Source organism: Globicephala melas, chromosome 7, assembly GCF_963455315.2.
Source record: "Globicephala melas chromosome 7, mGloMel1.2, whole genome shotgun sequence".
Classification (NCBI taxonomy): domain Eukaryota; kingdom Metazoa; phylum Chordata; class Mammalia; order Artiodactyla; family Delphinidae; genus Globicephala; species Globicephala melas.
The window spans coordinates 55,711,135-55,735,155 of NC_083320.1; the positions used below are offsets into that span (position 1 = coordinate 55,711,135).

The 24,021-nt window shown below is 36.7% G+C and overlaps 1 long non-coding RNA gene across 5 annotated transcripts in view; it reads left to right on the top strand.

The window, feature by feature from the left end:
- Positions 1-1,854: 1,854 nt before the first annotated feature.
- LOC115849690 (uncharacterized) overlaps positions 1,855-24,021 on the top strand; it is a 422,316-nt gene continuing 400,149 nt past the window's right edge. For all 5 annotated transcript variants that reach the window (XR_009564596.1, XR_009564595.1, XR_009564593.1 and 2 more), the window contains exon 1: positions 1,855-2,136. This is a non-coding gene — a long non-coding RNA (uncharacterized lncRNA). The remainder of the gene's footprint in view (positions 2,137-24,021) is intronic.

Consider the following 24,021-nt stretch of genomic DNA (forward strand, 5'->3'; position numbering starts at 1 on the left):
TCAGTAGCAACCTGTGCTACACTGACCTACATCTATAGGTCAAGGCCAGTAAGTAACAAAAGATAACCGCAGTTAGCCTGAAGATCAGGGCATTTCAAATGGTGGTTAATAAAGTTCCCTTGTCATTTTGTCTCCTGGAAAGCCCCAGCAAAATGATGACTGATAACAAAGGATTAAATCCGACCCTCCATTACACTGTAGATACACTGAGTTCCTCCACTGTGTTTGCTATACAGAATTTTTGACATGTCCCTCAAACTTTATTTTCACCTTCTGAGTGTTCCCTCCTGCATCAAAGTCAGCTAGGTGTCCTTAGATAAGCGTTCATGAAGATTTCAGTTAGAAAACCTAAAAGTCATCAACACAAATATCCGTTGATATTATAAACCACAATCTGTCCTGGTTCATTTCTGGGACCTTATTTGGAGACTAAAGGTCAATGATTCATTGCTATCCTAAGGGAAAACTCAGCTCAGGAAGGTATTTAGCCCTGTAGCCCTGTGAGGTGCCACACGTATACGTTTGACTCAGGGAGGGACCGGCTGGTAAGTACAGAAAACATGTTTATCTCATTCACAGTGTAGTTGGTAAAGCAAGCCCGCCCAAGATATAAAGCTTAGCATTTTTTTCTTTGAGAAATCAGGGTGAGGGAAGGAAAGCTTGACATTTTCCTGCCAATGAAAGCCAGAGGATAGCTCAGGGAGACGAGCCCCTCCCTCCCAGTTTTCTCCCAAGCCTCCCACCTCTACTGTGGCAGGAGGAAAAGAGGGGTAGGGGTGGGTAATAGGCCGGTGACTTGAATGAGTATCACCTGCTATTTAAAACGTTGGCAAGTCAAACAAATTATTTCTTTTTGAAATTATGACATTTCACTGTAGTTTTGTCTGTATTCACCTTCTCTTGCCAAAATAAATGGTGTCTGTCATTTTTCTAATTGTAAAAATGTACTACATATATATATGAAACTTTCCCAAATGAAAAATATTTTCCATGTCAGCATGTACTTTGAATTTTCCGCGTACGACTTTGTCCCATCCAGACCCACATCTCAGCATATCTTACTTGCATAACGATAATTTCTGTCGTGAACCATGTACTGTTTCCTGCTTTTTTGTCCAGGGGCTGGCTTTCCCAAAAATGAGCAGTTGTGTGCATTTAGATGGCTGACCCGTTCCTCCCCATGGACCTGCAGCCATGGAAGTGTCTGGAAGGGCAGGATGAAAGAACCGAAATCTGGTCTCTTGGAGCCAGGAAGTGTAAAGCTGAAGCTAGTTACAAGAGAGGAAGATGTAGGAGTTAATTAGGAGCTAAACCAGTAAAGTCGCTCTCTGTGTGTGACCTTGTTGTATGGGACATTTGTCTTAGACTAAAGGCATAATAAAAAAGACACTTTATTTAGGTTAACAGAGCATTATATAACTGGAAAATTTTAATTTTATATGTATAGTGAATACTTAGTGGAGGAAAAAAGACATCCCCTCGGTTTATTATTTGAATAAGAAAAAAAAAACACCCCACGAATTCTTTAATGATGCATTTCTTTCTTTTTTGACGACAAAAGCTTGGAGGCATAAAATTGGGTTATTTTAATCGTTTTTACTGTTTGTTCACAGTTAAAGTAATTTCCTGTTTTCCTAGGAAAACTATGGTCAGTTTAAAAACATCTTTGTTAATTAGCAAGCTGTGACGCAAGGTATCACTGCATCTTTAGAGCTCTGGCGCCAGCTAGTGGCCGAATAGGGGAGCGGCGTTGTCACTCTCAAATCGGAGAAAGCGGCAGTCATCTTGTTGCCTCCCTTTAACCATCGTTCCTCCCCATTTTTTCCGGTCAGTATAATGGAGGATCATTGCAGTGTGGCCAGAGAGGGGCAGACGTGATTACAGATGAAAGTAGAGGAAAGTGGTGAGCAGGGGCGGAGAGAGGAAAAGCCAGACATATGCAATCGTTCTTCCAAAGGATTTTAGAAGAGATCATTTATTTGAAGTACTCCTGACATGTTGATGGAGCAACTCAATCTTTTGCCAGTGAACGTTTAGCCTTTTGTTTTTCATTTATAGATATATTTGAATATATACTTAGGACATGTAATAACTATGGAACTTCACTACAAACACAGCACTGAGGACAGACACGTTGTAAGTCTAAATTTGTGTTCATTTTTAAGTAGCAAATATTTCTGCTGTGAACAGGCTCTGCTACCTTCTCACTGGTACAACTCTTAAGATGAATGACTCTCAAATGGTTAATAAAGCAGAAACCTCTTAAGATGATATTTGTAGCTGGTACACTATGAAAAAAAATATAAAAATTCCAGGCAAAGGACACTTTATTTGGGTTGTATGAAGTATGTTTAGGCTTGAGCCCAGTCTGTCTTCCAGTTGAAATAGGTTCTGATGATTTACAGGAAAACTGAAAACATACAGTATTTATTTTAAGAACAAAGAATCTTTGGCAGGCCATCTTTCTCATTTAATTAAGCCATAACTGATCTTACTAGGGTTATGGAGGGACTTCAAATGCTAATAAATAAAACCTGAAGCTGAGACATTTCTTTCATTAAATAGCGGGAGCTGTTTATAACTCTATTACTTATTGCTAAAATCAATTACTAGTACTAATATTCGGTGTGGAATTTATTATGAAAACAAGCTGAAGCTTGTGAAGAACTTTCCTTTTTAGATGTCATTTGTATGTCTATATCTGTATCAGTTATAGAGAATAAGAATAATCTGAACTGGAATTTCTTATAATAATATTTTTGGAAGGCAGATATAATTTAAGAGGAGGTTTCAGGCAGGAAGAATTGTCAGTCTTACCTGGCAGTCTAATTTATGTTACTCTGCTGTTGGGGAAATGCATTTAAGATCTTCTCTATGTGAGATAGATGGTAGAATAGCTGGTCATGGTTCTGCTCTGTGAGATTTACATAAACTACTATTTTAAGCTTATTTTACACTTTTCCTAAAAGCTGCATATTTCATATTAAAAATTCGCCTAACCTTGTTAGTCAAGTTAAAATGTAGGTATTTTCTCTTTGGTTTTAAGCATCTTGTAACTTTTGGTGAATAATAAGGCCTTGGTTAACAATCTTAAAATTTTCATTTTATCTGGTCTCCTCTGTGTCTCTTTTATCTTTTTCTTGAGATGGAAGCTGAGCTCGTATAATTGAATGAGTTTCAAATCAGTATCTGAAAAGGAGCATTATTATTTTTTTGAAAAAGAAAATTAATATATACAAGGCTCTTTCAATGGCAGTAGATTAATTGAAACTGAAAAGAATGATAGAATTTAACTGCCATAAAATTTTGAGAGTTACAGCAAGATAAAATAATTTATGCTCTTTTAAAACAGCTTTGTAGTATGCAAGTATGTATGTACTTATTTTAAATGCTGAGTTTGTGATTAGGTCTATCTTTAAAACTGTTAATGGTTGCATTAAAATATTTTGATGCCTGCTACAGTCTTTATGTAACTTCCCATATGCTGCCAAATAAATGCTTTGAAATGTCATTCCATCATAATTCAAAATTTACTCATATTTTGATTTATCATTTGAATTTAATTTCTCATTACTTTGTGATATTATAAAATTAGAAATTATATTGAACATATTTGAAGGAAGGAAGGAAAACATACCTGAATATATATATTTTTTTCATCTTTGGAGATTTCTCTGATGACTTTTTAACAGTGCTATTAGCAAATAACCAGTTCACTCAATTTGGATCCTCCTTTCATTTGAAATAGTCTAAAATTTTTACAAAAGGAATAAATGTAGGATATCATTTTTAATCGTGGGTGTCCCTGAATGTGACATGAAAACAAATTTACAAATAAATACACTCATACCTCATTCTGATATTCATATTTGAAGAGACAAGGCATACTAAAATGCATATTTACGAATGGTTAAATGTTGGTTTGGCCTCTAGATAACGTGGTTGCTAAATAGCACCATCTTCCCTCACAGAGTGATGCTGGAGCCCTCTACAGACCTCCCCATTAGGAGACGTTGGCACAGTATGAGGGGGGACACATTATGAGTGGGGACACATCTGCCAGCAAAGTACTACAGATGGTTCCCCTCATTAGCCTTCAGAACTCCAAGCAACCATCACGGAGGAGGCTGGGACCTCACTTGGACAAGATGTTAAGCTAGCCTCCTGTTCAATGTCATTATGGTTTTCCAAAATAATCTCCGTAGTGTGCCCTCTTGGGCTTGAGCTGGTCTACATGTCTCACTTGCAGAGATTTGAGATTGCAGCCCTGTGTCCAGTTTGCCAAAGGGCACTATATGATCTTCAGATTTGATAAAGTTCCACAGCAAGTCAGACTTGGAAAATTTCTTAATCTAAATGCGGTGGCAGGACAGCCTTGCCACTCCCCAGAAGCTCATTAGCGTAGCTTTTGGAATTCCAGGCAATGCTCATCTTCATGTACGTGCTTGCTTATTACACTCAATGCATCGACAGTCTCATTTCTCCTCTTCCCCTCGACCCACTGATTTATTGGCATAATGGCCTTTTAATTTTTTTTTGTTTACTCTTTGTTTATGAATCAGCCTTAAAGTCAGGGCACCAAGCCCTGGCAACTGGAAGTGTTAGTTAAGTTTAGAAGTAGAAACAGCAGGGGAAGACCATACTGTTTTATACTCTGCAGTTTCTCTGGCTGGATTATTATTATAATAATTATTATAGTTGTTGTTTTACATTTATAACAAAGATGTTTACAAGCTATGTACATTTATAACATAGATGGTTAGAATACAGATAATCTCCATGTGCTAGACTATTACAATTTTAAGTCACAGAGAGTCCAATTTTGTTCTTTAATTATATGAAATTATTAGGATACTGCTAAGAATAATTGATAGGCAAGAATTTGGCAGTAAGTTTTCTTTTCTGTCTTTAATCCGGGGAAGGATTCTGTCTACAATTTTTTTTATTTCTTGAAAAATGAAATCAGCTAAAATCTTTATGTAATCTCTGTGGTTCTTCTCTGGCCTTACAGCTCTCCCCCCAACTTTTTTTCCCCCTGAAATAAAGCATAGAAGTTAAAATATACCATCTGACATATATATATATATATATATATATTTTTTTTTTTTTTTTTTTTTTGCGGTACGCGGGCCGCTCACTGTTGTGGCCTCTCCCGTTGCAGAGCACGGGCTCCGGACGCGCAGGCTCAGCGGCCATGGCTCACGGGCCTAGCCGCTCCGTGGCATGTGGGATCTTCCTGGACCGGGGCACGAACCCATGTCCCCTGCATCGGCAGGCGGACTCTCAACCACTGCGCCACCAGGGAAGCCCCATCTGACATATTTTTGAGATTGTGATGATGAGGGGAGGTCCCACCACAATCACTGGGTGTTCTAATATGACCCAGACTTAATTTTCACTTTGTAAGTTAATAAAATACAAAAGCCCAGTGTTCTTTCTTTTTTTTCCAAAGGAACATTTATTTATTTTGGCTGCATTGGGTCTTCGTTGCAGTGCACGGGCTTCTTATTGCGGTGGCTTCTCTTGTTGCAGAGCGCGGGCTCTAGGCACGCGGGTTTCAGTAGTTGTGGCACATGAGTTCAGTAGTTGTGGCTCGCAGGCTCTAGAGCACAGGCGCAGTAGTTGTGGCACACGGGCTTAGTTGCTCCGCGGCATGTGAGATCTTCCCGGGTCAGGGATCGAACCCTTGTCCCCTGCGTTGGCAGGTAGATTCTTAACCACTGTGCCACCAGGGAGGTCCCAGCCCAGTGGTCTTTAATATTGTTTTCTTATGCTTGATGAGGTCCTTGGGTTAGTAGGTTTTCACTACCGTAAAATAATTCACAATATCTGAATGACTTTTTACTTTCTAAATCAGCCATTGTAATATCTCTGAACATACATTTTATATATTGTAGCCCTTCCTATATTATTCTGCTCTATTGGAGGGGAAGGAACTCAAGAGTGATACTCCCATACCTGAATTGGTGATTTTGCCCATACTGTCAGGAAAATTATCTCTTAATGTGTGGCTCAAACCCATGTCCCCTGCATTGGCAGGCAGATTCTTAACCACTGCGCCACCAGGAAAGCCCCAAGTTTTAAAAAATTAAGAAAGAATTAGTTTTTTTTGTAAAACAGTATAAGACTTAAAATTCTATGATGGGGAGTTCCCTGGTGGTCCAGTGGTTAGGACTTGGCTCTTTAACTGCCGGGGCCTGGGTTCAATCACTGGTCAGGGAACTAAGATCCAGCAAGCTGCCCTGTGTGGCCAAAAAAAAAAAAAAAAAAAAACTATGATGGGATGACAATTCTGTGGATCCACATCTCTGGTTCTTCCTCATGTTGAAATTAAAATCTGCAATTTCAGAGTGATCAGAAAACTTTAGGGAGGAGTAGTATTTGAGCAGAGCTTTGAAGTTGGAAAGAACTTTATGGGGTTGGTGGTGGGACTATAGTAGTGATGAGAGAGAAAGATACTTTAAGCAGAAAGAAGATCATAAAGGGGCCCCTGTTAGACTGGCACATAGGAACTTTGGGTAACTACAGGGGAGTAGGAGGCTATCTGTGAAGTTTCAGTGTGCAGCTAATTAGTTAGGGCTTTATTCTGGAAGCAGTGGGAGCCAGGGAGGGTTTTAGAGGGAGACATAATAGGAATAAGATTCCAGGGAGATTGATTTGGTGACAGGGTACAGGACCCTTAAAGATTTAATCAAATTGATTTAGCATCAGCATTAGAAAGCAACATAAATGAGTTATAATTTAAAAGTCATTGTTCACGTAATTTTAGAACATGATTTAAAGTGTTTTTATATCATCTTCCTTGATTAATACAGTCAATGCTGAAGTCTGGGAGAACAAATCTGAGTAGAGCTATGTATGGGTATTTTTGTTCCATGAATATTAATAGCAACATTGTGCATTTGAGGAGTGTATTTTATTCCAAATGGTTGTTTTGTTCTTCCATCGATCTGGTAACGTTAGCAGATGTTTATAAAAATAACAGGTTTGTAAGCCCCTCCCTTTACCTCCATGATCTCCTTTTGATTGCATATGTAAATGCAGAGTTCTAGATTAGACTGAAGCTTATAGCTATTTCAGTTTTTCTGTCAGGAGTTGAGAATATTGTTCTATTTGTTTTAAGTAAGGTTTGGATTTTATTTTGTAGGTGTCTTACATTGTGATACCATAGTTGATTCAATTATATGCACTCATAGGAAACACTTTTCGGAGGGGAATAGATTAGAGTGTCATCCAGTTACATGTAAGTATTCAGTACTTTCTTTTTCTAAAAAAAATGTATAGGGGCTTCCCTGGTGGCGCAGTGGTTGAGAGTCCGTCTGCCGATGCGAGGGGACGCGGGTTCGTGCCCCGGTCCGGGAAGATCCCACATGCCGCGGAACGGCTGGGCCCGTGAGCCATGGCCGCTGAGCCTGCGCGTCCGGAGCCTGTGCTCCACAACGGAAGAGGGCACGGCAGTGAGAGGCCCGCATACCACAAAAAAAAAAAAAAAAAAAAAAAAAAAAATTTATAGTTTATAGACATACTATGTTAATATTAATATTAACAGTGTATTTTATTTTGTCCAGAAAGAAGAAAGTACAATAACATGAAAAAAGCTAAAGGGAGTCCTAATTACAGACAGAGAAGAGATTTAAAAAATTTTAGTAAAATATAATATTTAAAAACTTAAAAACTGATATAAAATACAATTTATATCAATAAATTAAAAGGCCATATACTATACTTTAAAAAGTATCAGAATATGTTTGGGGGTGGGGAGGAAAGCCCAATAAGACCATCATTTTCTTCTAAACCATTTGACAAAGAATGAGAACTTAGAATAATTAGCTGTGCTTAGTGTTCATACTCTTTTAATGCAGTACATGTGTTTATCTGTTGAACCAATAGTACCACGATTCAAGCGACACATCATTTCTGGCTTATGGAGCCGTAATTGTCATCTTTGACTTCCATGTCAATGAGTACTTCCATCTAACTTTATGTAAATATATAGGGCTCTTTAGACCCTGTGTTTGGTGTTATCACAATTTTTGATTGGCTCAGACAGGGCAGGTTGATTATCATTAAAGTGTTATTTATTTCTATTTTATTAAGCCCCTTTTATATTCATGTTACAGGTTAATTTATACTTTTATTTCATGCACTACTTGGCTTTACTGATTAATATGCCCCATGGCATTCAATAAAATCAGGCAGTGGAGGAAATAAGAGTGGTATTAATTTCTAACATTGCTATAAATTTGCCTTAATAAAACTAGCTTAATAGCATTACTGAAGTAACACAATGGATGCTTTCAGATTGCTAACAAAGATGCAACCAAACAATTCTCTTTTCTGAATTTAACATAATCCTACTGCCTTGTCTTTCTAGTGTTGAAATGAAACCTGCCATATATTTTTTCCCTCTTTCAAAGGTAATTTAATAGTTGGCATAATACTACAGCACACAGCTCTCCATTTGACTTATTCTGATGCCTTATTCAGACTTTAGATTATAAACTGTGCAAATTAACACAGGCCCACAGGCCCCTGGGGGAAGAAAAAACCTTTATTCTTGTAATAATTTTCATAAAGATTAAACTATATCTCCGGCATCAGTTACTTGTCCTTCTTTAGTGTATTAATACTCAATGCCAATAATAAATATTCTTACTTTGAAATCTGATAATATGGAGTGGTAGTGAAAATCTATGTGTTGGATTAATTTTTTTGTCAGTTTCCCCACCACTCCCACCCCAACCGCTTAATTAAACAAGGTTGGAGTTAGGATTTATAGGAACTTATAAAGACAAGGACACACTACCACCCACTGATTTTTGGATTGCAAAATTTTGGTGGTAAAGAATGTTATCCATTATTACGTAATCAAATTCATAAGAGAACACTTATTCTCTCCCTGTCGTTTATTAGATTGTAGCCAGACTGGCCAAAAAATTGTTACAAATCAGAAATTTGCCCTCATCTCCATTTTTCTGAAATAATAAGTATACTTTGTTTAACCTGAAGTTCCCCCTTTCTTAGCTTTTCAATAATTTCTCTAAGTTCTAGCATAAATCTAATTGGAAAGAGAATTGATGTAAAACTCATACACACATCTCACAGGGAGATGTGTGTATGAGTTTTAAGTTAGTAAAAATGACTCGAGAGGCAGAGGTTCAAAAACCAACTAAAATCAACATCCCTGGGGGAAATGGTCACCAGTAGCTTAAGGTCTAGATCAAGCATCCAAAAACTACAGCCCATAGGCCAAATGTGGCCTCCCCCTGTCCTATACAGCTTGCAAATTCAGCCATACTCATATATGGCTGAACAAATAACAAATAACATTTAAAAACTCTCCTTTGCATAAAAATATCAGGAACTATGTTCATTCAACAGATATTTATCAGCCTCTGTGCCAGGCACTGATCTTGTCCTGGGGATATAACTGTGAGACAGTTAGGGCTTCTGTCTCCTTACAATATAGGTTTGCTCTTTTATTTACTTTAATATACTGGTGAAATTTCACACATTAGTAGGGAAGATATTTGGGGACAGGAAAAAATTCTTTTTTGGGGAGTCTATTTGTATTTTAAATGAAAAAGGAACTCCTGGATTCCTTAAATCCCCATCACAGCAAACATCTTTGCCCACGAAACAGTTCAAGAAGCAGTGGAAGACTGAGTCATCCTTACACCCATGCTCTGCTCAAGGGCTTATTTCTTGGCTTTTATTAAATCAACTTAATGGAGTGATTTTTTCCCCCCGCTCAACTCAAATGAATCCAGGTCTAGTAGATAGGTGGATTTGGTGTTACCATGTGTTCTTTTGCTCAGTGTTTGGTTAAAATCACATTTTTAGGTAATTCACATTAAAAAAGATGTGCCTTTCATGTTGGTGTATTTTGCAGCCTTCAACTTTATGGAAAAGTAAAAAGTCCATCTTTGCACTTTCTGTTACTCGGTCAACAAAGATCCTCTTTGTTCATAAAAAGGAGACTTTAAGAAGAAGCATTTCTAAATCACTACTCAAAACAGTTTTTAGTAAAAAGTTATTTTCAAGGGAATAATCTACATCCTGGACCCTGAGAGTGCTGATTCAAAAGCAAAACAACAATTTTGGAGACTTGGGAATGTCTCATCTTAGAAAGTTAGTATTAGCAAGCAGAGAACCATTTCTTTCCAGAGACCAACTTATAACCTCAGCCTGGGAAATAAGGGGCTTCCACTGGGTTCACAGTCTTCAAGTAACCATATACTCGCAAACATGCTGACTCAGTGAATTGACTCAATCCATGAAGAGAGTGGCCATACTAGCCTCCGTTAGCTCCAGGAAATCTGTTTGTCCGCTACTTTGGAAAAAAGAGTTTGGAATGTTTGACCCAAACTCCTTAATTTCTATGTGTCTAGATGGATTTTTTGAAGTGGACAGACAGAATCTAGTTTATTATATTTCAGGATGTATTTGACAATGCCTTTGATTGAACAGTAGCTGGTCAACACACAAAGGACTACACACACACACACACACACACATGCGCGTGCACACACACACACACCCTCAGTCAATAGGCTAAACTAAAACTAAAGTTTTGCTTTATAATCAAATGGGGAAATTTTATCTAGGTAAGAGTGGGGAAGTCAGGCCTGTTGGCAAAATGAGTTAGGCAGTGAATTGAAACAGAATATAAGGTTATGTACTTTTAGCTAATAGGTAATTAAACTATATTGTTTGTGACACCTCATAACTTTGAATCCAGGTACAATTACATGGCTTGGAATCCTCCCACCCCATACTATCTAATCCAAAGTCATTGCAAATAAAATACAAATTAAATAATGCCCCAAATGCTTCCAACTTAAAATCTTGTTCTATAAGTAAGTCTAAAAACTTTAGGAGTCTGTAAAAATGTATCTTAATAAGTCATTCTTTGCAGAGCTTTCTGGGGTATGATGCTTAACAGAATGGATCACCTGCAAAAATATGGTGGTTTGGGACATGTTGGTATAAAGCAAGTAGAACTTGTTTGATTGGTGAGAACTAGAGAATATTGATGCAACTTTAAATTTCAGATAGTCTCAACTTAAATCTTCAGTTAAATCAAATGATCAGAACTCAGCAAAATATATGCAAATGTGAGATGAAAGGTGCCAAGATTTTTTCCCCTGTATTTATTTTTTAAACAACTCCTTAAAGAGTTACTACTCTTTGAGGATAAGGATATCATATTTTTTGAAGGGAAACATTGTACTCTATAGTGAGACTTGTACTGTTTTGTGCCATTATTAATACATTTCCTGTTTAAGGAAATGACTTTTTTTTAACATGATAGTTTAAACTTCAAAATAAGTGCTATTGACTTTTAAAATGTCTTATCTTACCAGTGTCATTCTGGGCATGAAGAATAAAGTGTGGAAAATGGTTGTCACATTAATCCTATTGTCATGAGAGTCTCCTTTTTGAATGAAGTGGTTTATGTTTGGTGTCTTTTTTTTTGTGGGGGGCAATTAAGAGAGGGAAAGTAAGTTTTGTAGCTAAAACAAACAGACCCTTTACTTTTAGATTAATGACATTTAAAAATACAAATATATTTATAATATAAATTAAGATCTTGTCCTCATATTTACAAAGATCATACAAGTGTCCTCATACAATTCTATCTAATCAATTCTATTTTCTTTCACTTCCTTTTTTCTGTTCTTACTGCATTCTTCAAAACCATAATTTTATTTTATTTTATTTTATTTTTAAGAACTATTTTAATTTTATTTTTTTTGGTTGTGTTGGGTTTTCGTTACTGTGCGTGGGCTTTTCTCTGGTTGTGCCGAGCGGGGACTACTCTTCGTTGTGGTGCGCAGGCTTCTCATTGCAATGGCTTCTCTTTTCGCGGAGCACAGGCTCTAGGTGCGCGGGCTTCAGTAGCTGTGGCACGTGGGCTCGGTAGTTGTGGCTGGTGGGCTCCAGAGCACAGGCTCAGTAGTTGTGGCGCACAGGCTTAGTTGCTCTGGGGCATGTGGGATCTTCCCGGACCAGGGCTCAAACCCGTGTCCCCTGCATTGGCAGGTGGATTCTTAACCACTGCACCACCAGGGAAGCCCAAAACCATAATTTAAAATTTAACAAAATTTGAATTGCAATATTAAGCACAGAAAATAGGAATAGCAAAGGTTTTGTGGTATCAGATTTTTCATGTTATCTACTGAAAGCACATTTTACCAGTGAATGACATATATGATTAATGAGTATTTAATATTATTATTTAATAATAATAAAAGATATGGATTCCACTGTGAAAACACTAACATTTGCTGACTGGAATCTACTTATATTTTCACTTAATTTATTCTAGTTCAGATATTTTTCAGTTATAAAATAAGCAAGGTAGTTATACTGTTAAAGTATACAAGTGTATTCTTTAGCTTTTTTCCCCTGTATATTTATATATTTAAAAAATCTCTCTCTTCCTCTCATTGAGGTCTTAATCTTAAAGGTTAGGTGACCCTTAGTTCTGAAAAGTACAGAGCATTATAATGAATAATAAATTATAGTCTGTGGAGTAACTGTCTTAATTGTGCATTAATAGTAATAGCTAATATTTATTGCATACTTATTTGTGCTAGGCAATGTGCTAAGTGCTTTAGGTACATTAGTTCATTTAGTCGCACAAGAAAGCCATGGGTTACTTTTACCCTCATTTAATAGGTGAGAAAACAAACTTGCGGTTGAGTGACTTACTGAGTCTCCCACAGCTGTTAGTGGTAGAGCAAACCAAGAGAAGAATTTCAAGGAGTAAGGAACAGTCAACAGTGTCAAATGATGTAGAGAAAAGTTGTTCACTGGATTTAGTAACTAGAAGGTAGGTCCCTGGTGACTTGCTAGAGCAGTTTTGGGTGAATGGTTCAGGAAGAAGCCAGTGGGATTGAGGAGTGACCAGGGATGAGTGGGAAGGAAATACTGTGAGTGCAGTCTCTGCATTTTCGCCTTTTCTATTCCCTGTGGTGATTTCTTCCTCTGCTTCCAATCTCAGGGAAAGAAAAAAACACTTCTTGGGCAATTACTGGAAAGCAGTACATTGTGTAAGCTTCATAGTGACCCTGTGATATAATTATGGTCTTCATTTTGTAGGTGGAGAATGGAGGATTTGAGTGGTTTATACACCAAACCAAGGCCCACAGTTGGCAAGTAGCAGGGCTCTAGGCCAAATTCACGTCTCATTCCAGAGCTCACATTCCAACCACTGCATTTGTCTAGAATTTAGTTGTCTTCGTGCTTGCTCTTTTCTCCTTTCTTCCCAAATCTGCCTGCAGTCATAGAACTAATAAACTTATTCTCACAGAAGTACAAATAATAGATAAAGCTTAATGTGTTCTCTTTCCTGATGCATTTTTGGAATGATCATTGGATGTGCTCATTTTACACTTTAATTGTGTAATTTTAATTTTACATTTAATATGTTACATTGTAGGAAATATACAAACAGAAAAGTGAACACAGCATGAGTGTACAATTTGAAGTATTGCCAGACCTCCAGAAATTTCCTGGTCTCCTTCCTTATCCCATTCCCCCTCCTCTCAGAGGCAACCACTAGCCCAACTTTTGTGGCATTATTTCCTTGTGTTTCTCTGTAGTTTTCTCATCTTAGTTACACATCCCTAAGCAACATAGTTTAGCTTGGACTGTTTTGGCACTTTAGGTAAATGGAGTTATGTGTATTCTGTCTTGCTTCAGTTGCTCAAAATTATACTTTGAGATTCATCCATGTTGTGTGTGGTATTACTGCATTAATTTTCAATGCTGAATAATATTCATTGTATGAATTTACCATGTTATTTATCCATTTTATTGTTTAGGGACATGTGAGTTCTTTCTAGTTTTGAGCGATTAAGACCAATGCTGTCCTTTTCTTGATTAAATTGAAGGCAAGAAGCTCTAAGAACGCACTTTTAAACATTTTAAAATATTTTAGGAGGTTGGGAGCCCTTTCCAATTCCCTTGAAATGAAACCCCACAGGTGGTTCCTGTGGGGTTCCTGATTTCTTACTCATGCAGCCAAGCTTGAGGACTGAGGGGCATTTCTAAATTAAAATGTTTAAAGAGGTCAGGTGAACTGAAAAAACAAAGAAACAGTTATTACCAGATCTCCCATTTCCCCTAGCTCTTCCACTTCATTGTTGCAATCTTAGCTAAATGCAGTCAGCTTGCATATTTTCCTACATCAGTCCTTTGATCAGCAAAGTAATTTCTTTTCCTTCCTCTGTACAGATCTTTTAATTATAGTAAGCTCATTCTTTGAAGAACAAACATGGTAAAAAATACGAACAACTTGAATAATTTTCAGTAACTATCTAAAATAACTGATTTTGCATGGGATCAAATAACTACTTAATTTTTGCAAAATGAATCATCCAAATATAATACAACCAGTAATAAGATAACAGTGTATCATATATTTAATAACATAGACAAATAACAAAATAACAAAATAGGCAAAGTATAGTGGAGTGGTTCAGCATATAGGCTCTGGAGACAGACTGAGATCAGATTCTAGGTCTCCCTTTTTTACTACCTATAACAACTGGGTGAATTTCTCAACCTTTCAGACTCAGCTTTCCTGAGCTATAAAATAAGGACAGTAGCAGTACTTATTTCATAGGGCTGTTGTGAGCATCCAATAAGAAAATGTATTAATTGCTTACCATAGTGTCTACTTTAGCAAAGTTCGATAAATGTTAGATACTGTTGATACATTTAGCCTACCAGAAGGGCAGAATAACCAGAGGATTTATTAACAGATCTTTACAGATAGTCACCTACTTATGTCATAGCTATTATTCAACATTTAATAGGCTCCTCTACTGTGCTAGAGGCTGTGGGTCACACAAAAGAACGATTTGTGGAGATAAGCATTAGGAAATCAGAGACAAGCGGCAACGCTAAATAAAATACATTTGGAAACATAAAGTAGGAAGTGATGGTGGATCAGTCAGGAGTACAGCTTTCCAGGAGTTGTATTTTGAATCTGATATTAAACTGAGTAGTAGACATAACTTTGCCAAGGAGAAAGTTGAAGTTCTGTCATCCAGAAAATATTTGTGTGCAAAGAACAGAGAGGAGAAACAGTAAGACCTCTTTTCTGAGGTGTTAGGAATAGGTGATGTTGGGCTGAAGACGGGAGAAATACTTGGTGGAGTATTTTATGAACAGCATCTTTAGGACTCAGGTTATATATTAGGTAGTAGGAAAAATAAGTTTCAATTCCATTTGGATTGGCTTAAACTATAAACCCTTAAGGTAAAATGTAACTGTACAGTATCCAATTTGGCAGATTATAGGAAAATGGTAATATTTTGGCAAAATAAACTTTTCATATTTTCCTTTTCATAATAAGTGTATAAATAATGAAGTACTTGACATTTCAAAGACTTAAGATTCATATTGAAAAACCAGTTGTGAAATTCCTATAAGTCATTTGAGTTTATATTCTTCTTTTCCTTTATCTTTAGAAATGCCTCCTTTCCTACTGCTTCGATTGTAGTTTGAAGAAAAATTTATTTTATAGTTTGGCTGTAGTAATTGTTGTCCAAATTTTATATAACCTCCATATTCTCTTGACGACTTCCCAGATCAATAGAATCCACTAGATGGCGCCCAGATCTGCCGCTGTGTCTTGCCTCCGCCGGCGGCAGATCTGGGAACAGCTGTGGATTGTCTAAGAGTGGCTGGAGAGGTCAATACGATCCATGTGTAGCAGCTTCCTTAAGGTCTGCTCCAAAATGCTGTTAAGCCTGGTGCTCCTTCAAATTGTTACTGTAATGGAATCACCAAATATGGTCAACGATGGTGTGGTTTTGAGTATGAGAAAGCCTGCAATTTTGCCCTCTGAGACTTAGCCACAAGCAGGCAGACAGGCATGAGCTGTAGTCCACAGCCTGCTCACGGGCAAATAGCATGCTGGCGATTTAGAAGCTACTCCTTGATGCCAAAGTATTGATTTAGGCAACAACACTTCCATCTATGGGAAAGGGAAAAAGAGACAAGAAGAAGGTATCTAAATGGGAGAGACTATTTTAATATTAGCTTTCATGCAGGCAGTAATCCTCTCATTTCTGTCAGGCAGTTGAACACTCTGCTTGATATGCAAAATCGAGGATATATTCTGATGTAGATTTCAGAGAGTAGGAAATGAGGTTATTTTGTTTTTCTTTTGAAATAGCACTGGGCAGTTTCATTTATTTCACATACGAAATGCTGAAGGCTTTGTAAAATTATTTTATACTTTATTAATATTCTAAAAGGGACAGATCTCTTCTTTCCAATTCAAAGTAGTGGATAATGACTTTGGCAACATTTCCCTGCCTTTTTCAAGTTTATGGAAGTCCATTTCTCATCATTAGGCTGAAGATGCAGAATAGAAAGGATGAGCCTTATTCTGGAGCTTGTCACATCAGTGTTGCTACTTAGGTGATTAAAAAGAAGCAGCGGGATCTTGGAGAAAATGTCTGACAAAAGGTAATGGAAACCCAGTAACGGATGAAAATCCTTGATAGATTAAGCATAACTGGCCCGGAAAACGCTCTCTACGAAGTACAGGTGTGCCTTTTAGCTCAAGAGCAAACATAAGACTCTATTCTGAGGCTCTTAAAAAACTTGACCTGCTCTGGCCCCACAAACTAAGGTTTATTTGAAGCTCCCTGAAGTTGATTAGACCCAGGAGGAGGTGTTTTTCTGCAGTTTAGTTTAGGAATTCAGTGGCAGCCAAGTGCTTAATGCAGCTGCTAGTTGGCAGGTTCAATGGTATGGAACTTCTTTCATTAAAAATCGGCAGGCTCCTTTTAATTTTGGTCAAAATAGATATTGTTATTTTTCAACTTCCTGTGGAATAAAACAGAATTATTTTCCTGTCTTGTACTTGCCCAGCACTCTTATACCCATTCCCATCCTCTTCTGTCATAACAATGGAAGGGTTCAGTAAGAATTCTTAAAACTCTCCCTAGGATTATAATTTTGCCTTAGGGGTATACAATAGTTCAGTATAATTTTTAGAAAAAACATAATTTCGGGTGTATGGAAATTGTGTAGTAGTCACAGAACCTTCTCTTAAAAATGTATTAGTTAATAATTTTTGTAGGCTAGAAGTAGACAAGGGGCATTATATTCAATTCTAGAAAGTATTTTGCCTGGTTGTTCAGTTTGTTTATTGTATTGAAGGGGGAAAATTGATATACAGTTTAACCCAGAAGTAAAGTACTTTTTCTAAAATAAAACATTTATTTTTATTCATTAAAATATGGTATTTCAATATGCAACTAGGAAAATAATGATTTCTGGTACATTACTCGTGAAAAACCTGAAAGTGACAAAAATGATGGCTGAAAAGCAGATTATGGTTAACCATATAAATCTCTAGAAGTAATATACTTTTCACCTCTGGGTGACACTGTTCAACTGCTTCTTGTTTTTTATGATTGTTTGAAAACCTGATGCTTCCTGTAGATGTATTCTTAAAAGAATCTATTAAAGAGACATTTCCTCTATCTCTAGTTATCTGCTAAATAACTTTTTGGCACATGGATGTAAATTCAGTATGGTTGTGATTTGCCATTTTAATTACCAAATGATGACCAAATAACATTTAAGATTGTTTATATGGGCAGTTGGCCAGGTTAAAAGCCTGACTTCATCTCCCGGGGAAATGAATCTTGTACTTACCTTTTTGGTAGCTGTTTAACTAGAAAAAGCCATTGAAACACAAGGGAGTTTTGGTTTAAATTTGTTGCCATTTGTAGACATGATTTTAATTCTACACATATGTTTCCATAGAAATCAATTTTATAAAAGGGGAATAATAGGTAGACTTTGGAGGGATTAATCTATTAAAATAAAAATTTAAGACTCTAGCATTGTTAATTGAGATATTTTTCACTTAATTTTTAAAGCTTAACTGCTTCAGTAGTTCCATTAAAAAAGCTCTATAGGGCTTCCCTGGTGGCGCAGTGGTTGAGAGTGCGCCTGCCGATGCAGGGGACAGGGTTCGTGCCCCGGTCCGGGAAGATCCCACATGCCGCGGAGCGGCTGGGCCCGTGAGCCATGGCCGCTGACCCTGCGCGTCGGGAGCCTGTGCTCCACAACGGGAGAGGCCACAACAGTGAGAGGCCCGCGTACCGCAAAACAACAACAACAACAAAAACCCTATAGAAATCTTTCTATATTTTTTCAGGAATCTTAATTCTTAAGTGATTATTTTAATAATTAAATATAATAACCATATTTGTAATTTTACTAAATGTATGAGTAAGCTTTTCTTTTTACAAACTAGGCAGAGAGTTAGTATTCTGTACCAAGAAACAAATGCACATGTTTGGTTGGTTTTTAAATCTCCATTTATTTTAAACTTGGGGTTCATCTGAAATGCCAGAAGAAGGGGTTATAATGCCAAAGTTAATTTTGTTTTGTCATATACAAAGTAGTTAATCTAAAAATTATTGATTGGTATTCTACCTCTTTTAACTCTTTTAGGACTCAATATTTAAAGCAAAACTAATTTATCTAGGTGTTCTACTGCACAAAATTAATTCTACTGGGACTGGTCCAGGCCAAGCCTCATTATGGAACAGTTCTTCTTGCTGAACTAGCCTAAGCCTGATTCTTACTGGGATACTTTTTCAAAATTATTCACAACACAGAACTTAACCCTTGAGATGCTGTAGAACTGACTTCAGTATTACACTTATTAGGCCACTTGATGGTATCAGGGGTACATTAAAATGAAATTATGTCTTACCCTTGTTGGCGCTGAGACTCTTACATTAGGCAACTGTATTTGTGTATATTGGAGGGATTTTTTAGTTTTGTGATTCATATACCAGGGCTGAGTTAGTCATTAAAAAACTTTTTTTCCCTTGTCTAGTATGTTTCACCATAAACATATTGCTGACCCTTTTTTCCTTTATACATAAATGATGAATTTACCTCTTTGCCTGGGTGGGTGTATAGTTGTTTAGATCAGCCAGCATGTTTGATGGACTTTCTTTGCTCAAATGTCTGGCTGAATCAGTTGGTTATTTTGGTGTTTTGTACATACATAGAGCCCAGGAGTATTGCTGTTAAACATCAGTTTTTGCTACAGCTACAAAAGTAGTTCAGCATCATGTACACTTTCCTTGTGTGTGTGTGTGTTTGTGTAGTTTTCTTTTAATATCTGTGCAAAATATTGGGGAATGGATTTTTTATTTATTTATTTTATTTTTATACATTTTATTTGGAGTATAATTGCTTCACAATACTGTGCTCATTTCTGTTGTACAACAAAGTGAATCAGCCATATGCATATATATATCCCCATATCCCCTCCCTCTTGAGCCTCCCTCCCACCCTCCCTATCCCACCCCTCTAAGTTGGGAATGGACTTTTTAATGTCAATTTTTATATTCACTTTTTGCCTGTTGTGTAGTGGCTCGTGAGGATTTTCCACTGGAGAATCTCTTGCACTTTAAGATTCTTTGCTCATTATGGGCGTCTCACCAAATTTTTTCATTAAAGTAGTTTTCCTTATTCAAAGGGCCTCATTTTCTGTTAGAATGTTACTAATATGGCACTGTGTGTGTGTGTGTGTGTGTGTGTGTGTGTGTGTATATATTTGTGGCTGGTAAAAATATTTATTTGGTGGTAGTGAGGAGGCACTGAGCCCCAATCTACCTGTGAGGTCTTCCACAGAGAATCATATGGTGCAAATTTGAGTATGGGTAGGTGTCTTTATGATGGAAAAGCAATAATTTAGTCTCTAGTTGGCTGCTTGATCTATATGCTAGTAAATCAACACCTTTCCCCCCACACCCAAGAACAGACAGATTTCCATTAAATTAGTAAATTGACTTGTTGCCTCAGTCTCACATAGATGTATACCAAGAGCAGGTGTTGCAGTTATGTTGTGAGATCTAATTCATCAATTTAAACTCATTTTATCTGAAATACAATAAAAATTGCTAAGTTTTCCTAACGTAAAAATAGCCTAAATCAATTATTCTAGGCTATCATTAAACCACACTAAAAAACAGGATTAATAAGTAAGCCTTTAGGTAATTCAGTGGTGCTTAATAAGGATATCCCATTGGTTTACGTAAAATTAAATTGTAAAAATCACCAATAGAGATCCTATTGTTTAAAATAAAGTAAGCTTCTTAAAAAAGCTTTGTAAAAACATAGATTGGCCAGTGAATTCTCCGTAATATAAGAGACTTAATAGAAACCGCTGCCTTGTGAAACTGAATTCTCCATCTGTAATGTGCTTCTGTTATAAATCCATTATAAAAGGTATTTACTTAGGTAAACTGCTAAGGTAAACTGCTTAGATTACCACCCCCATGTTCTTATTAGCCTACTACATTCACTAAGAAAGAATAAAGCTCTATACTTTGTGGACATTTAATAAATGTTAATTTTTTAATTAACAGTTTAAGTATAATCTCCAAATAGATGCAGATCTATTTTCTTTCAAACCCTTTCTCAGTAAGTAACAGATTTATGGTTCTCCAAAGAAAATGTGCTTAGAGCTTGGAAGGGAACATTTTACAATTATTTTTCCCCTGCATCTTCCTTTTGCAGATATCACTAATCCCAATCAACAGTGAAGAGAAAACTGAAAAAAAAAGAACACCCCCCCTGCCCAGTTTTCAATTTATTTTTTATTTCAGTTGGAAAATCCCCACTGAATGAGTTTAAAAAAATTTAAATGTATCCTGGGAACATGCCGTTCAGGATTTTGGAATGGGAACTTCAAACGAAGTTGGTTAAGGAGTCAAATGCGTAAGTGGAAACTCTGAGGAAACTGGCAGTGAGAGACTGGAAATCAGGCAGTCATTTACGTTTCACTCCACCACCCTCGGCAAGAGCGAGTACAAAGCAGGGAGCTGGCACGGCCTTGAGTCAGAAGTCTCAGGAACTGAGCGGAGAGAGATTCCCAGCATCTGTTTCCTCAACTATCACCCAGAGGATACTGGTGGTAAATCACAGGGAATAAAAATAGCCTTAGAAGTCTAGTTCCAAACAAATGCGACATGGTGGATATTTGATAGTGGTGTGGAGTCTCTTCTCTCAAAATTCTTCATTAGCTAATTAACAAATATATTTTTATTTTTATATTAATGAGTTATATTGCTTAAGCCATTCATCAAAATGTTGAGCAAAATCTTGATATTTTTATTGATCTGAATTGAACTATTACTGAAATGACATGGTACTTGATATTAAAATCTGAACCTTGTAGTTGTGTAAAGGTTGGTCTATAACCAATAATCACAGGTGTTAAAGCTTTGCCTCAGACACAAAAAACATGTATTTCTGAAATTTTAAAAAACCCTGCAAGCTTCTTACCATAATGTCAATTGCCGGTAGACTGATAAGATCGCTCTGCATTTTGGCTGCAGGAAATTTTATGGCTAGACTCTTACAATTTAACACAACTTAAGATCCTTTAAGGCTATATTTCACATATAAGGAAGTATTTCTTAGGTCTGGCTAGACTTGTAGTTTGATATTAAGTTATAGCATCAGATTTTCAACAAAACAGCAGCTTTAATAGATGAGATTAGCAAATGGTGAAAAGTTCAAAGCATTTAATGGAATTGATCTACTAAATTAGCATTGAAAATTTTTAGTGGCTATCTTAAATATACATTATTATCATGAAAGAATTAGTCCAATTAAGCCTTTACATTTGGAAGATGCCCAGTCTGACCTTGTTCTATTTAATGTGAAAAGTGAGAGGGTCTCTGGTCTTATTTAAATTTGGTGCTAAATCAATAGGTTTGGGGACCCTTTCACTGCTTTTTGGAAAGGAAAAGAAACCGAAAGGAAAAGAAACCCAAAGGCTCTTTATGTTGACAAATGGGTCATTAGAATTGTTATATATTGCAAATAAAAACAATGGCCAAAAAATAGAAAAATATAACCTTCAATAAATAGGTCAGAAGAATCAACAAGGGTTGGGTTGTTTTCTCACTATTTCTCACTACAACCATATATTACTGTGTATACTGAACACATTAGTTTCTTTTTGAAACTGAAATAATTATATCATGTTTAATATCAGGTTTTATTTAGAACATTCTGAATTAATAAATAACCAGCTAATTAAAAAAGAATCGAAATCTATGCAAATATACATAAAGAAATAATTATGGCATTTTCCAGAAATCTGCTTTCTATACATCTACAGTGTATTTTATATTCTATTGATATAGACCTCTATGACACCTTGAACATAAATATCATGAAAATAAAATTGAGTTTTGCATTTTCAGCTTAACTGTGCAAAGCTTCTGATGATGGCTGATTACTCATACTTATCATGAAATTGTGGGGTCCTGGCTCTGGAAGGGGCTTGCTTTCGAGAGGCCAGCTCCTTAATTCACAGGGGCTCATGTGTAGCCTTCATCACCGGAACCAAGGAGCTAGCTTTTTTGTGAAAGCGTTCAGCAAAATATATTTTAGTTTTGTTGTTGTTGCTGTTATTGTTATTATCCATTACAATATTTAATGGTTCATTTCCCTAATCGAGGTCTCAGACCCAGCCATTTTGGGACATTTCTAGTGGAAAAAGATATATCCTTTGTGTAAGATGTCTTTAGAATTTGAGAATTGTAACTAATATACCTCCGGCTTTCTCTTCCAGAAATTGAATAATTCAGTTCTATAATCTGAACAATCCCATTTCATTTATCAACCCCCCAGCATTTCTAACTTCTCCCCTGAATGGTCAGCGAATTATTCATATCCATCTAAAATTACAGAACTCCAGGGGGAGATTAGTGCTTTAGAGGGGTATACTGAGGAAGATGGGAAGATGATTTCATTTGTTCTTAAGGATTTATTGAAAGACTCCTCTTGCCAGAATCTGCTAGGCGCTGGGAATACAGCAAGGAAAAAACAAACTTGAGGGAGAGAACGACTTGCCAACAAATAATGGCAATACAATGTGCTACTGCTAATGTGAGTGTGTACAACGTGCACTTGTATGTCATAGTCTTAATTCCATATCCATTGTCAGAACAGTATTTTAAGCTGCTATTTCAGTGTCTATTGGTAGTCTGATTTCTATCCAAATACTTTATTTCCCACAATCCAGGTATACTTGCAGCACATTTTTCATACTAAGTTGAGGTCTGAATTTTGCTTCTGGATGTTTGTACAGTTTCATCTTCAATTATTATTTTACCTTCTGAACACCCTTTTTCGCATGCCCGTTGTTCAGTTTGTTGTTACAAAACATCATCTGTGATCTTCTACATTTAAATGTGTTGCTTATTGCTTGATAGCCAAAGCTGTAGTTAGCTAATGGACAGTTGTCTGCTCCTGGTCATATTTTCCCAGCCTGTCTTATAGGACAGGATCAAAAGCCTTCCTAAAGTCAAGCTAGGTTTCATCAATTTATTTCCTGTGACCTTCCAGGCCTGCCACTTTGCCATGTAAGAAGATGGCTGTCTATTACCAAGACAGGACAAGTTCTTTGTGAAGTCATATTGGTTATTCATGATCAGATAATTGCAAAAACCCTCAAGAGTTCTGGTTATTTTGGTCCTTTTTTCAGTCTTTAGGCATCTACTCAGTTCTCTGATTGTTACAACCAAAGTAGAGACAATAATTTTGTCATTCAGTGTTGTCAGATGGAAAAAATCAGAGCAAGGGCTATCTGAGAAGTGGACAAGCTTTATTCATCCTGGTCACAATCTGTGACGTGTCCACATTAGCCCCTCATAGTCCAGCACTAATCATGGCATGACGCAAGCTTTTATTTGGTCACCATGGGCAGGTTTTCTACATTTATTGGTATGTAATATATAATTCAGGTTTATTGTAGTAAAATAGGACACAACAGATAACAAATTGATAAACAAAACAAAACAACAAACAAACCACCTGTAACACCCCTATCTAAAGATTAGGATTGTTAACATTTTGGTATACATATTTCTGAGTTGTATGTGTGGGCCTTTGTGTGTAAAATGTGTATATTAAACATGCATACTATTTTGGAGCTTCCTT